The sequence below is a fragment of the Malaclemys terrapin genome, chromosome 12 (assembly GCF_027887155.1).
Source record: "Malaclemys terrapin pileata isolate rMalTer1 chromosome 12, rMalTer1.hap1, whole genome shotgun sequence".
Lineage (NCBI taxonomy): Eukaryota > Metazoa > Chordata > Testudines > Emydidae > Malaclemys > Malaclemys terrapin.
The window spans coordinates 1,233,509-1,240,632 of record NC_071516.1 but is presented as its reverse complement, the minus strand read 5'-3'; positions in this window follow the sequence as shown (position 1 = coordinate 1,240,632).

Sequence of the window (7,124 nt, the reverse complement as noted above, 5' to 3'; positions counted from 1 at the left end):
GGAGTAGCACCATCGGCGCCAGGGAGCTGTGCTGGATTGGGGCCTGGATGTGCGCAGACCCTTTAGCCAGCGCCAGGCTGTCCCTGCGGGTGAGGGAGCCCTGGCAGCGGCCTGGCCGCTCTGCATGAATGCGCTGATCACTCCCTCCCCGTGCGCCCGACCTCTCGCTATAGCAAAGTTCACATCAATTTTCCTTCCCCTCATTTGTCTGTAAACCATGAAGAAAAATCACCGCCGTCCACCCGCATCAGAACGCCGCGGTGATGTATGGCTGTAATAAAAACCCCATTTCGGGAGGCTGCATTCCCGGAGCCGCTGGGCTGTGCCGCTGCACAGTGCTGCAGCCCCTGGGCGGTGCAGACGGGCCGCGGGGTCTGCAGCTGATGCCGGGAACAGCCGGGGGGTGTTACTGCCTGGCACTCACTGCCCGGGCTGCCAGGGCGTGGGGAGGAAATGGCCAGAGACAAGCGCCCCCTCCCCACCCAATCGCCATCTCCCGCCTCTGGTCACGGGCTCTGGGCATTATTGATAGGAGCCATTAGGGCATTATTGAGCCGCAGCCTTTGCAGAGCCATTTAGGCAGCTGGCGTCATTAACCCCCGAGGAGCTGGAGCGAATGGAAGGGGGCCAGGGAGTGAGGGGAGACGGGGCTTCACTCAGGAGCCAGCGGGGGCAGGGGGGAAATGGACAGTCTGCCCCACGCAGGGCACCTCCTCTCAGACAAGCATGGGGCAGCATCTGCTAGCAGGCCGGGCCAGCAAGCCACAGCCCGGACAGGCTGCCTGCACCTAACCCTGCAGCCTGGCCAAGCTGTACAGACCCCGGCCCCTTCCCAGCCCCGCCGCACCCATGTGAGGGGCTCTGAGCTTCTCCTTTGGCAGGTGCCCGGCGGAGGTTCCAGCCAGACGCCTGCATCGCTGTGACCAGACTCGGATCAATCCCGTGTGTGCAGGGGGCAGCGTGGGCAGTGGGGAGTGCATGCACTTGGGATGCACCAGGGCTCACTAGCTGTGCGTTGCACACACGCCCTGCAAGGCAGGAGGGGCCCCGAGCTCAGGTTGAACATCTACAGAGCGATGTTTAGTGCCCTGGTCCGAGCCCCTTGAGCCCAAGTCAGCTGATGTGGGCCAGCCGTGGCCTTGCCACGGGGCTCTTATCCCTGTGTAAAGGGGCCCTCTGAGCATGGGCAAGTCCATGCCTGGCCACAACATGCCATAGGGCGCTTTGGGAAGCCTGGCCAATAACCCACCGCACCTGCCGCATACTGGTCAGCAGTTCCTGGGTCTCCCTCCCTGCTGCCAGCCGCGGGTGCCCATATGTAGACTTGGGGATTCCTGGCCCTGCCAGCATCAGTGTGACCTGTGACCTGCCCTTGTCCCCACGAGGTGGCACAGAGCCGAACCAGCACATCCTGCCCCCGGCAGCAGCAATCAGCGACTGCGCTGTGATAAGCCGGCCCACAGCTCAGCCCTGCGCGGCGTGTCCTGCTCATTGTCCCTTTCTGACAGCCTGCTCCAGAACTCAGGAGGCGCCCAGCAAAGCGCGCTGGCAGCACTCCCTGCTCGCTGCACGAGCCGCCCGGCCCGGGAGAACAGGCAGCACGCGGCCCACGCCCCACTCTACCCCACCGGGCCGGCTCCAGGGCTGCGAGGAGCACGTAGACATTGAGCTGGAGAATAAACTGGCCCTTTTGGGGGCTTTTCATCGTTTCTGTGCTAAGCTGCTCGCTCTCCCTGTACAAAGCTTGCCAGAGGCCAGAGCCGGCGAGCATCGCACGCGGGCGGGGAAGGGGATGCTTGCTCAGTAATGATCATCCAGACAAACGAGCTGAGCCCTCTTCAAAGCAAACCCCAGCGGAGAGGAGACGGGGCTTGGGAGTGCTGTGGGGCTGTTCCTGGGGGGTCTAAGTGTCTGGGTGCGATGAGCTCGGCCCTGGTTCCCGGGAGACCCAGACCTGCCCCCCGCCCGAGGCCCGGCAGGGGCTGGGGGCACTGGGAAGGGTGCGGGATCCCCCCAGTTGGCCCCAGAAGGGAAGGTGACTCTCCCGTGGCACTTCAGTGACACCGGGTGATGACAAGCCCCCTAGAGCCCTGGGGCTGAGGGAAGGGGGCCCGACTTGCAGGTGAAACCAGGGAAGTGGGGGGGCCTCTCCTGGTACAATCACTGTCAGGAGCGCGGGGACGGACACGCTGGCTTTTGGGTGGAGCTCCCAGGTACTCCAGCCCCGGCCTTGCCCAGCAGGGGGCGCTGTGGGGGGAGCTCCTAGGTACTCCAGCCCCAGTCTTGCCCAGCAGGGGGCACTGTGGGGGGAGCTCCCGGCTACTCCAGCCCTGGCCGCGCCCAGCAGGGGGCGCTGTGTGTGGGGGGAGCTCCTAGGTACTCCAGCCCCAGTCTTGCCCAGCAGGGGGCACTGTGGGGGGAGCTCCTAGGTACTCCAGCCCCAGCCTTGCCCAGCAGGGGGCGCTGTGGGGGGGGCTCCTAGGTATTCCAGCCCCAGCCTTGCCCAGCAGGGGGCGCTGTGTGTGTGTGTGGGGGAGCTCCCAGGTACTCCAGCCCGGCCTTGCCCAGCAGGGGGCGCTGTGTGTGTGTGTGGGGGAGCTCCCAGGTACTCCAGCCCGGCCTTGCCCAGCAGGGGGCGCTGCAGGGGAGGGACGGGGGGCTGAGGATGCCGGCAGGGGGAGGGGAGTTCACAGCTGCTCTGGCAGTTCTAGCAGTTCCTACAGCTGGGGCAGCCGGGAGCAAACCCCTGCTAGCTCTGTCCCACTCCCTTACCCGGTTCAGCTCCTGGGCACAGGCTTGTTTGTGGCGTGGCCAGGTCTCGGCCAAGGCTGCAGCCACCTCCTCCCACCCCCTGTGCCAAACCGAAACGCTGCGGGGACACGGCGCTTAGCAATTCATCATCCCACGATGCACTGGCGGCAGCAGACTCCCTTTGGCGTCTCCTTTGTCTGGAAACCAGCTACTGTGCCGGGCCGCAGGCGCTGGGGGGAGGGGACTGTGCCAGCTCCTAGGCCGCAGCCCCCCAGCCCTGCACTCCCTCCCCTGGGGGGGGCGGGGATGGACAGGCAGACCCAGCACGGGCAGCAGCTGTGCCAGCTTCCCCTCCCTGGGGCCCCAGGAGGAGCTCAGCCTCCGTGGCCCCAGCAGCCCTCAGTCCCTCTGCCGCAACAAGAGCGCCCCACTAGTGCCGTGCATGGTGCACGTGTGACACGATCACTCGTCCCACTGCCGTCTGGCCTGAGACCCCCCAGCTCATTGCCAGCCACCCCCTCGCTGGCCACGGGTCTGTAACAGCCCCTTTGGGTCGGATGCCAGCGCATGGCAGCGTTTGCAACATGATGGTGCGATGCCGACCCAACCCAAGGCCTTGGTGGAAATCCCTGCTGCAGGGCGACACACCGGGAAGGAGCAGTCCTGGGAGAGGTGCTTCTGGTAAGACATGGCACCAGATCCCTTCTCCCTTCTGCGGTGCCTGGGGTGGACTCAGCGGGCAGCGCAGGCCCTGATGCCGGCGGCTGTCTGCGAGCTGTCGCAGGGCACTCTGCCTGCCACCTTGGCTTGCACTGCCCGCACCTCGGACACGGCGCAGGACAGGCACTGGGCAGGGGAAAGAATCCAGAGCTGGGGAGCGGCACAAGGGGCCCTGGGACTGACGGTGCAACAGTGCCACCTGCCGGCGGACAGAAAGGCTGTAGCTTGTTGGGGAAAAGCCCCTGGAATTTTCCACTCCCTGGCGTCTGTCTCCCCAGGACTTGCACAGTTAAATCCCACCTGCTGTTCAGCAGCACCGCAGTGAAACCCGGCGTGGACAGGCCGGGCCTGCTGCTGCCATGGCTCGGTTCATTGCAAGGCTGACTGAGAACGGGGTTCCCAACAAGTCTCGGGTCCCCCTTCCACAATGCCAGGGACTCCCCGCAGGCGCCCGCGGCCCGTTGCAGTCACGCAGCATGACGCTGAAGACAGGTTACATTGAAACGTGACACGTCACTAAACCCTGTCAATCTAACTCGCCAGTGACGGAGCTTTGAGCTGTCGATACTGTTGCTCAGGGGGGTGTTTTTCACACCCCTGAACGACTAAAGTTTTAGCGCTGAAAGTGGTAGTGTAGACACAGCCTAAGGCGACTCCCTGCCCGCCCGCTCCATGCCGCTCCAGGAAGCGGCCGGCACGTCCCTGGGGCCCCATGTGTGTGTCTCCACGCGCTGTCCCCGCCCCGAGCGCCAAGCCGCTGCCAGAGGGGTGCGCGGGTCGCTTTCGGGAGCTGACGCTGCCTGAGGTAAGCGCTGACCCCCGGCCCCCCTCCTTCACCCCAACCCCCCCGCCCCATCCCAGAACCTGCACCCAAACTCCCTCCCAGAGCCTGAACCCCCTCCCATACCCAAACTCCCTCCCAGAGCCCACACCCCCTCCCATACCCAAACTCCCTCCCAGAGCCTGAACCCCCTCCAGCACCCCAACCCCCTCTTCCAGCCTAGAGCCCACATCCAGCATCCAAACCCCCTCCCGCACCCCAACCCCCTGCCCCAGCCCAGAGCCCCCCCCCCCACACACACACACCCAAAGTCCCTCCCAGAGCCTTAGGTGGGGGCAGGGGAGGTGGAGGTGGGACTTGGACCCATTCTGGGCACCACCAAAAATTAGTCAAACCTGCCGCTAGTGTCAGTATCTGCTGTTGCAGGGATGAGTGTGGGGTGGGCGCTCTCCCCACCCCCCCCCACCACATGACATTTTTTTCCCTGCACTTTTGCTATGAAATTTGCTGAAGTGGTCAGAAGGAACAGGGGATGCTAAAACTGTAACTTAATCATGATACCTCTTCCCGCCTTTACAAAGAGACCCATTAAAAACAAAGCCCTGGCACTCAACCCCGACCCCGCGTCCCTTTGGCCAGAGCCTGCTAGCACAGAGCCGCCTTTATCACACACTCAGCTGGTTACAGTCTGAGCTCGCATGGGAGCGACCCGTCTCTGTCTCCCTGTCACCTGCTCCGAGTCCAGCAAACCACTATCCCTGTCTGCTGGCGGGTCTCACCTGACCAGCCATGTCGCACCCTTCGATGGAGGAACAGAGCTGGGTACTCGTTCCTGGTCAGTAAACACACTCTCAGGCCCATCCCAGCCAGCTGTCAATGCCCAGGCGTGAGGCGTGTGTTGTTTGTATGACATCCCTAAGTACTGAGGCAGGGACAACAGCTCTGGGTCCAGTTGTTCTGGGCTGAGTTTTAGGTTCTTGTCCCTGCTTTGCTGTAGGAAGCTTGTAGTTCTCTGCCCTGGTCGCATTCAGCTCGTGGGTCCTTGCTCCCTTCACCTACAAGGAGGTGTGACGAACTGGGCCTGTTCTTACTGTGGTCTGTGAATGCTGACAGGGGAGTGTGCTGGGATAGTCTGCATTGGAGGATGGGAGTCTGCCCGAAGGCGAATACCTGAGCGTGTAACATGAGAACCCAGGAGGGGGTTGGAGGTCAGGTGACACCTTGGCCCGGGAAACTGAACAAAGGGGGTGGGAGGGGTCGCTGAAGGCAGAGTGCTGGAAGCGGGCTGGAGAGATGGCTCTGATCCCCCAAAGGGGGGTGGGCTGGGATGCCCTGGGACCCCAAGCTGGACCTAACTGAGGGGGGGCCCTGTTGTCTGTGCCTGCAAGACCTGTCTTGGACTGTATTCCTGTCATCCAAATAAACCTTCTGCTTTACTGGCTGGCTGAGAGTCATGGTGAATCGCAGGAAGCCGGGGGGGAGGATATTGTCTGCAATTATTTTCACCCCAGGCAGCGCTGCCGGCACATGGGTGAGTCTTCTCTGGAACAGCTCTGGTGCTGGGCTCATGCCATCTGCATGGGCAGCCATCGGTAGTGACCAAATGGTGCTGTAACGGTTGTCAGCACGCTGGCCTCTTTACCAGGCTTATGTGCCAACCCCCATTCCTCACATCACAGACCGGAACGATTCTGGCTTTGGCGAGTTCTGGCATGAGGTCAGCTGTGGGCAGTGGGTAGCGGCATCTAGTCAGTGCCTGGTTCAGTGGCTTGGGTGTATGCAGATGTATAATTTCCTGATGGCGTCTTTACCTGCACCATGTTGCTTACGCAGGCTGTAGTGGTGCTAGGATACCTCAGCTCTGCAGCCTTTCAAGCTCCTTGGGTACTGGATAACGTAGTGCCAGGGACGTTTCCCTCGTGATAAGCACACAGGTTCCCCAGTGGGGTCTATTTCCAGTTGCAGCTTTCCTGTCGCCTTTGAAAACCTCCCCATAGGCTTTTCCAATTGTCTCCATTGTTCATGAGACGCCTCCTTTTGCCTCTTGCACTGCAGCTACACAATTCTGACAGTGCATCCTGAACAGAGCCACAGCTCGTGTGGCTGTGTTCCCCACGAGGGGCTGTGGCGCTTGCCATCTGTGACCCAGAAACCTCTTGGAGCCAACTGGCAGAGAGCACAGGGAGTGCACAGGGATCCCCTCGGTCAGATACTGTTCACCAACGAGAGGAATGTGAGGTCTCTACCACCAGCCAGTAGCCCACTGCTCATCATAACCATTGCAAAAAGCTCTGCACTGCAAATTATATTCTCAAGGTCCCGGGAGGGAGGTCACCAGGAGGTGACAGCCTTGGACATGTTCCTTGCAGGCAGGGGGTAACAGACACTTACCTCTCAGTCTGGCCATGAGACTCCTGTGTATTGTGTGCCTCCCAACGGATGCCTGTTTGCTTACTGAGACAGATACCAGTGATATCTACAAGAGAGAAAATCTACAGGAACCAGGAGGGGAGGGGTGTCCTGTTTGTGACTGCGATCAAAGGCTTAGTCTGGGAATGGAAAGAAACAAACCGGATCCTTCACCAAGGGGGCAAGCTGCCGGCGTGTTGTCTCATGAAAGAGGGTCATTATCAATGTATCTCAGTGCGGTGCCCACAGAGGCCAGGGCTCCAGGGGGGCGTAGTCGGAGTTCCCCGGCTCACGTCACCAGCTGCTGCCCTGCAGAGAACTCACAGCTCAGCTCTGCCACTGCGGTTCCCTAGCAAAGCGCGAGGCTGAGTGCAGGTTGCGTTGGCCAGGTGGAGCTTCAGTAAATCCCGCACACCGCTCTGTCCACACGGGCGAGCCGCTTCCAGCCCAACTCTCCCATTCC